At 47.0% G+C, this 12,892-nt stretch overlaps 1 protein-coding gene and 1 long non-coding RNA gene across 3 annotated transcripts in view; one reads left to right on the plus strand and one right to left on the minus strand.

Annotated features, from left to right (window-relative positions):
- The window catches only part of IL34 (interleukin 34), a 44,136-nt gene that overhangs the window by 30,969 nt on the left and 275 nt on the right, over window positions 1-12,892 (minus strand). The gene's annotated exons all lie outside the window — the stretch shown is intronic.
- Window positions 7,547-9,875, plus strand: LOC125916412 (uncharacterized). The gene is made up of 2 exons (XR_007455900.1): window positions 7,547-7,720; window positions 9,615-9,875. It is a non-coding gene; the product is annotated as an uncharacterized LOC125916412 (long non-coding RNA).

Raw genomic sequence — 12,892 nt, forward strand, 5'->3', positions numbered from 1 at the left:
TCTGCACTTAGAGTAAATCTTAACTGCTCCCCTGACTTCCCGGCAGGCTACAAAGTGACCCTTCCCTCAGCTCCACCCACTGTCCCCACACTGACTGCCCAGCCACACATCAGACTGACTCATGAAGGACTTTGCCCGTTCCCTCTGCCTAAATGTTCCAGCCCAGATTTTTTGCCCAGCTGACTCCTTCTTGTCAACTCAAACATCACCTGTATAGAAAGGCCTTCTCTGCCCACCTCAGGTCATTCCTTGTCCCACACCTCTGTGGTACTTCTGCATAGTACCGGCCACTGTGTCATTACCTTAATTGTGTTCATTTGTGGGTTATCTGTCTTTCCTCGAGGAGGAACCTTGTTCTGTTCTCACCACTATGTCCCTGGAGCCTGATGCCAGCTTTGCACATAGGAGACCATAACATCTGGTGAAAAACGTCTGAGTGAATGAATTGGACATTTGGACCAGATGCTGAAATACCATCAGAGAAGGCCTAGGTCAGTTAAATACTCTGTACTCCAGAAGCAGGAGGAAAACCGGGCAGGATGAGGAAGGAAAGAATCCATCAAGAGTTTCCTTGGCTACCTGGTTCCTGTCTCCTCCCCCAGCTCTCTCTCTCAGATCACCCTCTCAATTTGGAGCCAGTGTTAGCATCAATCCTGGGGAGATTCTTCCCCTTTCAGTTCTCTCAAAATGACTAGGGGTGTCCGACTTCCAATCCTAGCTCTAGCGCTGAGCCGCCCTTTCCCCACCCATCCCTGAGTGGGGCACAATGATCATGCCAGTCTGGCAGGGTTGCTGAGAGTGCCAGCCTTAGAGCACAAGGCCCAAACACACACCACTGCAAACTTAAGCCAGGGCAGGATAAGTTCCTGTCCCCTTGCAAGACCCCATTCCCTCCTCTGGCCCCCTCTGTGGTTCCTCAAGCTCTAGGACAGTCTCTACCAACAGCTACCACAGCTGCAATGGCTCTGCTCACCTGTGAAATTACCCTGCATTTTCCAGGTGCAGGGCACCGCTGCTCAATGAACACTTGCTCATCTGCATGACACCAAATTATCATGGGTACCCCCCACATCTTGCAGTATCATTATATCTGTTTTACAAATGAGGAGAATAAAGCTGAGAGAGTCAGCCACTGGCCGAAGGACACATAGCCAATGAACAGGGGCATCAGGGGTTCAAATCCCAGCCTCGGACGCTTTAGTCCCATTTAAGTGGTTTGTCACCATGGATTCATTGAATACAGCAGCCCAGAAAAGAAAGATCATTATATTCACTTCACAGAGAAGGAACTGCATACACATCCCTGGCCTGGCAGGCCATTGCCCACTGCACCAGAGGACCCCTCACGAGGTGCACAGACTGGCCAAAACCCATAGCCAGCCACTATCAGCTCAGCTTGACAGCAGAGGCAGAGTCTGGGGCTCCAGGAAGCTCAAGGGCAGCACACTATGCTTAGGGCAAGTCCCTGGTGTCTTCCCAGGCAAGATAGAGGAAGAGCAGTGGCTGCCTGGCCCCACCTGCACACGCTGTGGGGTAGAGCCTCCTGCACCCCCAGTTAGCCAGAGGCTCCCCGGAAGCTGTTCACCTGAGGCTGCTCACCTGGGCAGGCCAAGACTGATGTGTCTGGCAGTTCTCTCTTCTCCTCAACCTTGCCCATTGCCCTCTCCCTCCCTCCTTCCGTCCTCTATGGGGATGACTGTGCCCAAAGCTGGGTCTCACTGGGGGACAAGAGCTATGATCTCCACATTCTAACCTCCTAGTCTCATGCAGTACCAGGAATGAAAGGTTCATTCATCATTTGAAAATCAATCATTGTAAATTCCCCATGTTAGTAAGCTAAAAAAGAAAAATCAGATGATCATCTTCAGTAGATGGCAGTAAATAGATATTGGCCCCTTTGACAAAATCCAACATCCACACCCAGTAGAAATTGTCAGCAAATTATGAATGAATAGAAGGCAATTTCCTCAACCTGAAATAGGGCATGTATGAGAGAAACTTTCAGCTAAATGGTGAAAACCTCAATGTTTATCCCCTAAAATTGAGAACAAAATGACCAAGAAACTAGTTCAGCAAGGTTTCAGGCCACAAGATCCACATAAAAAAAAAACTGCATTTCAATTTACTAACACCAAAAGCTAGAAACAACCTAAATGTACATCAGTGGGTGAATGGATTAAAAAAAAAAAATTATGATGGGGCACCTGGGTGGCTCAGTCAGTTAAGTATCTGACTTTGGCTCAGGTCATCATCTCGCAGTTCATGAGTTCAAGCCCTGCGTCAGGCTCTGTGCTGACAGTTCAGAGCCTGGAGCCTACTTCAGATTCTGTGTCTCCCTGTCTCTCTGACTCTCCCCCATTCACACTCTGTCTCTCTCTCTCCCTCAAAAATAAACATTTAAAAAAAAAATTTAACAACACACTTTACACACTGTATGTTAGCCAATTTGACAATAAATTATATTTAAGAAATTATTTTAATTATGATAGATCTATACAACAGAAAACTACTCAGCAATGGAAAGAATGAACTACTGACACACACAGCATGGATGAAGCTCAAAATGGTTATGCTGAAAGAAACCAGACATCTCCCAAAGAGTAATACTGTGTAATTCCATTTGTTTAAAACTCAAGAAAATCCAAGCTAATCTATAGGGACAGAAAGCAGACTAATGGCTGTTTGGGGAGGGAGGATGGGGAGAGAGGATTTTCAAAGGGTGAAAGGAAACTTCTGGCAGCGACTGATATAATCATTATCTGGGTTCCAGTATAAATATCCAAAATTAGCAAATTGCGCACTTTTGTATAGTTTCTTATGCATCAATTTCACCTCAATATGCTATTCTTTAAACACTGCATATAAATCGAGGTACCTACAACAGGCAAACTCATAGAGACAGAAAGAATGGTGGTTGCCAGGAGCTGGGGAGGGGGGGGAAGGGAGAGTTACTGCTTAATGGATGGAAAGTGGTGATGGTTACACAACATTGTGAGTGGACTTAATGTTACTGAATTGTTAACTTTTTAAAAATGCTTACATTGCTCATTTTTGTTATGTATACTTATAACAATTTTTTTAGAAGTAAAAAAAACCCTAAAAAATATTTCATATAGACACTTGCATTTGAGGGTAAAGAAGAGGGCTCTCTGCTACTCTCAGTCTGTCCTCAAAAGGTTTCGAACAGCCTCCTCCTATAGGACAGCCTTCCCCTTTCACAGAACAAGACCCTCATGATGCCTTGCTCCACAGACCCAGGATCGCCAGGGGATCAGGTCCCCACCTCTGCAGCAAGTACCCCTCCATGATATTTGGCCTCAATCCCTTTGAACTTGCTGTTCCCTGAGCAGAATGCCCTTCTCTCTTTACATGCAAGCCCTCCCACCTCCCTGCCCCATGCCCACACCTCCACCCCAGATTCTCACATGTCACCCTTGACCCCTAAGACTGCCCGCCTCCTGCTTGCTCCAGCTGTCCCCTCTCCAAGGGAGCTGTCCTTCTGTGCTCCCAGGCCCCTGGTGCCCCTTGTCCTTTGCCTGATCATAGTGTCCTGGGCATCTGGTCTGCCTCATCTCTGAGCTGGGAGCTCCTTAAAGTCTGGGACTTTGACCCTGCACGGCCCATCAACTGCAAGAACGTGGGCTGAACCAGTCCCCTTTTTTTTTTTTTTTTTTTTTTTTTTTTTTTTACCAATTCAGGAATGTCCCTAGTGGCGAACAACAAAGGAAAATGGAATTCTTGGTGAACAGAGCAGCTTTGTTCCTAAGTTTTTGGTTCACTGAGGGCGGACTCTGGGCACTTGTAGACCCATGCAGAGTGCCAGGAAAACTAGCCTTGGCTTTTCATTACTGACTCCCCTTCCTGACTTGGGACCCACAGAGCAAATCATTTCCTTTCTCTAGGCCTCACTCTCCTCATCCAGAAATGGAGCTTGGGGAACTCCTCCTCAAGCTGGGTGTGGAGGGCGGTGTGATAGAGCGACACGAGGGGATGTGCAGAGGTCCCCACTGTGGACAGCGTCTTGGTTACTCAAGGCCCATGTTCCTGCAGAGCTTTGGCCTCACACTAGTTGAGTTTGGGTTCAAGTAGGGCTCTTCCACGGGTACTGGTGGGGATGTCCCTGCCCTTCATAGGCCATAGCACACAGATGGCCCGTTCTGGCTCCTGGTCAGATTTGTTTTGTAACACCTTCCACAAGCAATGTGGATCCGTGCTTTGTAACAACTCTTGCACCTGTGATTAAATAATCACTCACTGTAGCTTCATCTCTCTCTCCCCTGCTGGAACATAAGCACCCCCCTAAATCCCCAGCTACGCCTATCATGAGGAGACCCAGGGAAGCATGCAGTGAAGGGCTGGGGTATCTTTTCTATTAACATGCATCATTGTCACAGCTAAGGAAGAATGAGACGTGCAGCCCCTGTTCCTGAGTCACTTGGTAAGGAAAGGTGCAGGGCTAGGGTGGAGGAGCCAGCCTCCCCACCAGGCCACATCCCCTCCTCCCTACTCACACGTGCCCAGTCTGACAAAGGACTGGTTCCACCATGAACCCCACTCATGTCTATGCTTCCTTGTGTAAGAACATGAAACTTGGGGCCTGGGTAGTTCAAATGGTTAAGCATCTGATTTTTGATTGCAGCGTAAGTCGGGATCTCACTGTTCATGGAACCGAGCCCCACAACGGGACTGAGCCCCATGCTATCTCTCTCTCAAAAAAATGAGTAAACATTAAAAAACATATTAAAAAACATTTTTTTGAAAAGAACATGAAACTTTTAAAACAGGTTCTGAAGTCTCTACATCAGGGTTAAATTCTGTTCCACGTGCAGCATTTGTAATGGAGCCTCTCCCGTGTGCCCAGGGCTTTGCACACCAAGATGAAAAGCTACAAGCCCCAGCCTGGAGCAGCTCACACTGAGGGGGAGGCATGGTCACAGAGCAGGCTGGTGAGAGAAGGCAGCAGGTGCCTCAGCAAGCAGCACAGACCAGGGAGGGGTTGGCAGGCTTCTGGGAGCAGGAACCCGAAGAGGCCTTCACCACCCTTCTAACAAATGAGAAACAGAACCATGAGGGGACCCAGACTAGGCAAGGAAGGAAGGTTATTCCAGAACTTTCAAAACTTTGTTGTTATCAGAAGGGGCCCAGAGGCTGGCATTCAGCCCCATCTGTCCTCAACAGGAAGGCACAGGGGATAAGCCATCGTTCTACCAGCACCCCCAGCTTCCTTCCTCCTTACCCCAACTCACCAGCCTTTCCCACAGTGGGCCTTAAGGCCAAACTTAGACTGAAGGGGCTCCAACTGAAATCCTCTTCCCTCCCTTTTCTGTCATGGTCCTACTTCTGGACTTCACATGCTTTCTTCCAGAGACATCTCACAGGTACACTTTCCACAGCCTCAGCCTCCTCCTACCATTCCAGAGTGTCCAACATAAACAAACATATCTCTCTCTCTCTCTCTTTTTTAATCCAACACTAAGACATCACAAGTGCTTCAAGTGTGTTGAAGAGTGGCTCCCCAAAGGTCTTGTCCACCCAGAACTTCAGAATTTGACCTTACTTGGAAACAGGGTCCTCACAGATATAATGAGTTAAGATGAGGTCATGCTCGATTGAGGAGGGGCCCTAAATCCAGTGAGGGAAGTCCTTCTAAGGAGAGATATACACACACAAGATAACAGGCATAACTACAGTGATGCATCCACAAGCCAAAGAAAGCCAAGGACTTCGAGAGCCACTACAATCTAGGAAGAGGCCAGGAAGGACCACCCCCGCCCCCATTCCCAAGCCTTCAGAGGGAGCATGGCCCTTGATCTCACACTTTTGGCCTCCCAAACAGGTGAGAGAGAACATGCCCGTTTTCAGTCACCCCCTGCAGCCCTAGCAAGTTAACAGAATGTTGTTCTGTACCTTGCTTTTCTCACTCAACCTGTCTAGAAGACAGTGGCACTGTCTCCCTTCTTTTTTTCTATAAATTGTGGAAGTATTCCAGTGTATATAGACTGTGACTAAATAATCTGTCTTCTGTTCAACATTTAGGCCATTTCCAATCATGAAACTTCCACAGATAGTGCAGCAATGACTGTCTGTACAGACAGCTGGGTGCCCTCCCTCCCCCTCCCCCCAGGGGGGGGGAAGTACATAGGTAGAGGCAGGTACTTTTACATTCTTGTAAACTATTGCAAAAGGGCCCTCCCAGGAGAACAGACACTTGACATTCTTAAAAGCAAGGTGTGAAAGTTTTTCATTGGCTCACTCATTTGTTTAATTGTCCTGATTTGTCATATTTCAAATCAATGTAAGTTTGTTGCCACGAATAAAACAACACAATACAAAGATGTCTATATTTGTGTCTCTGTGTCTCTCTTCTTATAAAGACACCAGATCTGACATCTTTCTCTTGCACTTCCTTCCCCTCCTTCTCTCCTTTATGGTATTACTGGTGTCAACACCCAGCCCTCCGCATCTTTCTCCTCGTTCACACTAATATATGTGGACATATATACACATAGAGAGGAAGTTTGATTGTTTGTCCTAATAAAATCAAATAACCAGATCCATGTAACTTGTCTTCCTTCTTCACAATAGGCAAATCTGCAAGTCAGTATTATAATTTCTTTTATCCTCTAGACACAATCACTCACATTCAGATATCATCCTCCATCAGTAGGATTTATAACAGGCATGCTGAGGGCTGAGCATTATAGATATTTTCAGGACAGTCTTGAAATCTCTCTTTTTTTTCCACCTCTTCTTCCTTCTCCCTTCTCCCTTCCTTCGCCTGCAGCCCTAACAAGCAGCCCTGATGGGCAGCCTTCACTCCCTTTTTCATGCTCACCTATCTGTTAGAAAAATACATACATATATACAAGTGTGGGGTTGGGGTCATGTTTTGCTTGCTATGGGGTTGCTTTGCAAAAACTGGGATCATAATAGCACCCATGACCATTTCTTATTTTTCTCACTCAATAATCAAATCCCTCAGGTAAAGCCTTCTGAATCTTTTAATGGCTACGCAAAATTTCCTGCCAGAGGGACTCTGCTTTGTTTCCAGCTGTTGTCGTGGTGGTGGGTTTTGTTTTGTTTTGTTTTGTTTTGACATTATGAATAATTCCACAGTAACATTCTGGGGACATTGATCCTCTAGCTCTCTTTTCTGTTCTTGCTGCCTACTCCCTCCTGGTTGCTGGTTTCCTAGTGCATTTTGTAACTTGGGCTTTTTTGCTCAAGTTCAACAAGCAAGTTGGGTTGAAGGTGTATCCCCCCTCTGAAGAGGTTCTGCTTTTGCTTCTGCAAGGTATCCCCAAGTTATCAGTCCGAAATCACTTTTTTATTGTAGCAAAATATACCTAATATAAAATTTACCATCCTAACCATTTTTTTTTTTTTTTTAAGCACACAGTTCTACGGTGTTCAGTACTTTCATATTGTGCCACCAACCTCGAAGACTCTTCATCTTGGGAAGCAGAAACCCTAGCAACTTTAAACAACTCCCTATTTCCTCCTCCCCTCATCCCTAGGCAACCACCATTCTACTTTCTGTCTCTATGAATTTTCCAGCCTAGAATTTCCTGGCCTAGAGACTCTAGAATCACATGAGTAGTGTAAGTTGGATCGCAAATTCAAAAGAGGGCAGGAGTGTGGTTATAAATTTCTCAGAAGAGGCCTTCCCCAACCAAACCCGGGCCAGGTTAGAAGAGCTTCCTGCTCGCTGCCTTTGAAGGTGAGTGTATTTTTTCTGGCCTTTCATTGGAAGTTTAAACCCTGAAGGGTCCCAGATGTATGTGGGAGTCACAGTTCTACCTCTCTGCTTCATATAAGATCAAAACTGTGTCCGTTGTCCCTATGGCTATTCAGATGCAAATCCCTGCCTTATCCGGACCAGCAAAAGATGCTCAGAGCAGGCAAAGCTATCTCACTCCCTGCCCAGACAGGCTGTCAACTTCCCTTTATGTCTCTTCTCCAAGGGCTATCCTATTTCCATGCAGCTATGCATAAAAAGCATGTCGACTGTTTTCTATCCTAAGTTTCCAGATGTTTTAGAGAGTTTTTTCCCCACAAACTATCAAATCCTCCATCTTAATGAAAAGGAATCTCCCTTATATTTCTTTCTCCTTGCATGAGTTATTTTAGCCTTGAACTTTTCATGCCTCCTGCCTTATTTCTCCCCTGGAACTAGAGCTCTAGTATTCACCAGGCACAGCCCCCAGTGGACACACAAGGAATTCTCGGTGAAACCCAGGAGAATGAGGGAAAAACAGCCAGAACTCTCTGTCAGGATTGGGGGAGGGCCATGGAGATGGTGCTGCCTCTGGTTCAGGGATGTGTGGGGCCCATAAAACTTGCAATGATAATGTTGGGCAAGGCCCATAGGATGGAGCTGGGACTACCTTCAATGGGACAACGATGATAATAATAGTGGCTAATGTTAGTTACTTTTGTCACTTAATCCCTACATATGCAAACACACACACACACACACACACACACACACACACATCAGAGTTAGAATTCTCACCCTCATTTTAAAGATGAAGAAACCACACTGATGGTTACCAAGGGAGGTGGGTAGGGGGATGGGGGAAATACATGAAGGGGATTAAGAGTACACTTATTGAGATGAGCAGTGAGTGATGTATACAATTGTTGAATCACTATATATTGTACACCTGAAACGAATATTAACACTGTGTGTTGACTATACTGGATTTAAAGAAAAAAAAAGAATGCACGCATAAAAAAAAAAAAAAAAAAGACCAGCTTTCATATAGAAGTTCCCCTTGCTATTATTAAAATTGCCATCTACCCAAAAAAAAAAAAAAAAAAAAAAAAAGAGGAAACCAAATCTCAGAAAGTTTGGCAACTTGCCCAAGGTCACATGGTAACAAATAGGAGAGGAAGTAATCAAATCTAACTACGTCAGGCCCCAAAGCTCTTGCTGATAACTCTGCATTAGGGGATGGTCTGCAAACAAAAGGAAAAGACCACATTCCCCTGCCAAGCAGCTTTATGCTGCTAGAGGAGACTGCCTGTGGGGCCAAGAGAAGCTGCTTCAGGGGATGGAGCCCATGAGGATCTGGAGGGGGGCGGAGTGACCTGAGCACCCTGCAACTTCAAACTCAGAACCCAGAGTCTGTATGCATGACTTGAGCTGGTCAGGGCAGGCCACTCAGGCCAGAGCTCAGGGCCGATGGGCCTAGAAAGGAGCCATTCCTCGTCACCATGGATGGGTTGGCCCTCTGTGCTTCCTCAGAGGCTGTGGCCCTTGCCCTCAGTCTCCCCTAATCCCTCCCAGTCTGGCTTTACTCAGGGCTGGGAGCTCAGCTTTCTTGCCTTCAGAGCTGAGCAGCTGAGCTGGCTAGTCAGAGACACCTTGGTTCTGCCAAGCCCATGTGAAGGCTCCTCACAGGAGAGGGAAGACAGCCTCTTGGCCCACCACCCCACCAGGGCTGGTGATGCTAAGATTCCAATTAGTGAGGAATCAGTCTCTGAAGCAGCACACACAGGGAACACGAGAATGGAGGAGAGGAAGAGGTGAATCAATTCAGATTCAGGAAGCTTCTGGGCCCAATAAAACATCCAACATCCCCTCACTTCTCCTAAATGCTTTCTCCCAGGTCCAATCCAGAAACAGCTATCAACAGATTCTCACATCAACCAGTAAGTAACCATCAAGTCAGTGCTTTTCATCAAGTCTAATGCACAACTGACTGCAAAATGCACCAATATTTTATATTCCACTAAGAAACAAAGAAGAGGAACTGAACTATCAATTATATCATGATATGCCATTGATCCTGATTCCAAAGGAGATGTTAAAATGTGATAAGTGAGGGAAAGGTGTATTTTGCAATCTATAGAATATGGTAACACTAAGAGCCCTGTTGTTGACATGCTTTTTTGCCTGAGGGTTACAGAATATTTCCATGCGCAATGCCTGACTGCTGATGGCTAGTATTCAGGCACTGATATATGCCCATTCTACACTATGGGGTATTCAGTTCCCTGCTCTTATAGAAATCACAGTCTAGGTGGTGATCTTGGAAGCGGGCCAAAAGAACATCTGCAGAATAGTTAAAGGCCAGTCTCTATGGTGTGAACAATAAACATCATAGGTGTTTGGAGAAGAAATGTACTGGAGTTGGCCTGCTGGTCAAAGGAGGCTTCATGCAAGGAAAGGGGATAGATAATTAGGCTATAGGATGAAGGGTAGATAATGGGGAAGAGAAAAGACACTGAGGAGGGAGAAGTGGGGATAAAGTGAACAAGGCATGGAGAAGAGGCCCGCGTAGCAGATACTCTGGACAGCAAAGGGAAGGTTATTCATCTGGAGCAAAGAAGCTGTGTTGGGATGTAATGGGAATCTACGCTGAACAGGCAAGACAAGGCTACACTACAGGTGGTCTTGAAAGCCAAGCAGTTATTGATGTGACAGGCAGCAGGGACCCAGTGCAGATTCTTGAGCAGGGGAATGACCTGATAAGAACGTTAATTTAGGGAGCACTGATGTGCAAGATGAGTGAAAGGCAGAAGCTGGAGGCAAGAGTACCAACATACCAACCATCGCCCCGTAAGCCCCGTGACAAAGGAAGATAACCTCTAAGGGGGGGGGGGGGGGGGTCTAATGGAGGCTCATGTGCCTGGAAGGGGCTGAGGGGCAGTTCTCCCATGCAGTTTGAACCATGCCTAGATGGAAAAAAGTCCTAGATCCTTTTAAGAACTGTCTCTTCAAGACGCTGGCCTCCCAGGCAATTCCCTGGTGCATGTATTCCAGGGAATCTAAATGTATAAAGAACCATCATCTACTCAGTAAAATGGGTGCCATTCAATAGAAGCAGGGGCTGAAGGACACACTGCTTACGTTTGTATAGAATGTAATCATCATGTAAGTGAATCCTTTCTGCCTGTAGGAATTAAAGAGCTCTATTTGGTAAAAGGCACATATGTCTGATACATGTTCATTGATAAAATATTGCAGTTTTTCTGCATTGGCCCTACCTGACAATTTGTAGTAAGAACCATAAAATCAGTCAAACCCTGTTAAGGAGTAACTCCTCTTTACAAGGTGGGTCCTAAGACTATAACCAAGTCAAAAATGGCCCTAAGCAGCACCATTTGGAGAGTCGAGAGCCAGAGAACTACCCCACAGCCAAAAAGAGGGGAAGGGTCTCAGCTCAGCCAGAGGGTCAGCATCTGAGCTGCTTAAGTGAGTCATGTACAAACATACCAAGTTGGACAGAAGGACTCCTATTGCGTGTGCCTCTACCCGGAGCGCTATAGAGGGTGCTCTGTGACACTACAGAGGCAATGTAGTGTTACAGCAGAAGCATAGATTTGGCTTCAGAGCCCATTTCTTCATGTGTAAAAACGGGAATGAAATTTCAGTCACTGGCCCTCGTCCTGATCAGTGATGAGCTATTATTACTACATGTATGACACACACAAAATAACCAGACGCAAAAATTCTTAGCAGGGCTGGGGGATGGGTGCAGGGCAGCATACATATGGCTATAGGGCATCCACTGGCTCTAATGTTTGAGGCACAGGTGGGAAGTGGGATGCCAGAGAGTCCAGGGCCATGTCTAAAAATGTTACCTCCAGGGGAGGAGCCAAGATGGCGGGACAGCAGGGAAGCTTTTTGTGTGTCTCGCGTCCATGAAATACAGCCAGACCAACACTAAACCATCCTACACACCTAGAAAACTGAATGGAGGATTAACACAACAATCTGCACAACCTGAACCACAGAATTCAGCAGGTAAGCGGCGTGGAGAGCTGAACTTGGGGAGCGAGAAGCTGCAAAAGGTAGGGAACCGCTTTTGCGGGTGGAGAGAAGACGGAGACTGGGGAAGGGGGGGGAGAATACAGGAAAAGCACCCCTTCCCAAAAGCAGCTGGAGAGAAAGTGGAAAATTGGAAACAGCCGCAGGGACTAAACTAAAAAGGGAGAAGGGAGAAAGGAGAAAGGAGAGGGTTTAAATTCCATTAAGACTGTAAACAAGGGGAGCGCAAAGGCTACAACTCCGCAGCTCGATAGCTGGCGGTACTCTGGTGGGAAGGGCAAATCCCCAGGAACAGAGTGGGGTCCAGGAGGTTGTCGGGCCACACGGGGAAGAGCGGTTCCACTGCTGGAAGGACATCTGGTAGAGACTGCTGAAGCCACCTGGTCCCAGCAGACCCTGGAAGTCGGCCACATTCACTGGTGCTGGGGCAAGATTGTTAAGAGTGAAGCCTGGTGCCAGATGTGTGTTGTGATTTTCCATAATCCCTGAGACGCTGCTGCTACACTGTCTCGCGAACTTTTTCTGGGGCGGGCTGGCACCTGGCCATGGTCTCGGGGCACCGGCAACAACAGGGTCCAGCAGGCGTTCCTGGGTGCAGCCGATATTCAGCAAATGCTCATTTGCCCATTGCTCGGTGAGACCCTCCCGCAGAGGGGCAAAAGGGGCCAAAGCCGCAGTCCTTCGGAAGTAAGGGGCTGGGGAAAACAGCCACATCTGAGACAAAACATGGGAGAGAGGTACTGCCTGGGGCCTGGTCACAGAGAGTGAAAAAGCGGGGAGTGGACGAGAGCTGAAGACAGAGGACAGGTGCGCAATTGCTGATCTGCGTTGGGGGAACAGACTGGGTAGCTGGGTGGCGCCATTTTCACCACTCCTGCGCATGCGCATAAGCACCTAGGAGCGCCACAACAATCCACCCCAGTAGGCTAGCAGCGCCATCTAGTGGAGAGCAGAGCTGTTACACTGAGCCCTGCCCAACTAGGCCAACTTCGCTCTTCAAGAACATAAGTCTGACCGCCGGCTTAGTTTATGGACTATAAAGGGCTACATAGACTGACTTCTAGGAGAAAATGAAGCAATTTCAGCCCTACTTCAATCTGTTAGCAGGTTCAT

This window comes from Panthera uncia (assembly GCF_023721935.1).
Source record: "Panthera uncia isolate 11264 chromosome E2 unlocalized genomic scaffold, Puncia_PCG_1.0 HiC_scaffold_20, whole genome shotgun sequence".
Taxonomy (NCBI): Eukaryota; Metazoa; Chordata; class Mammalia; order Carnivora; family Felidae; genus Panthera; species Panthera uncia.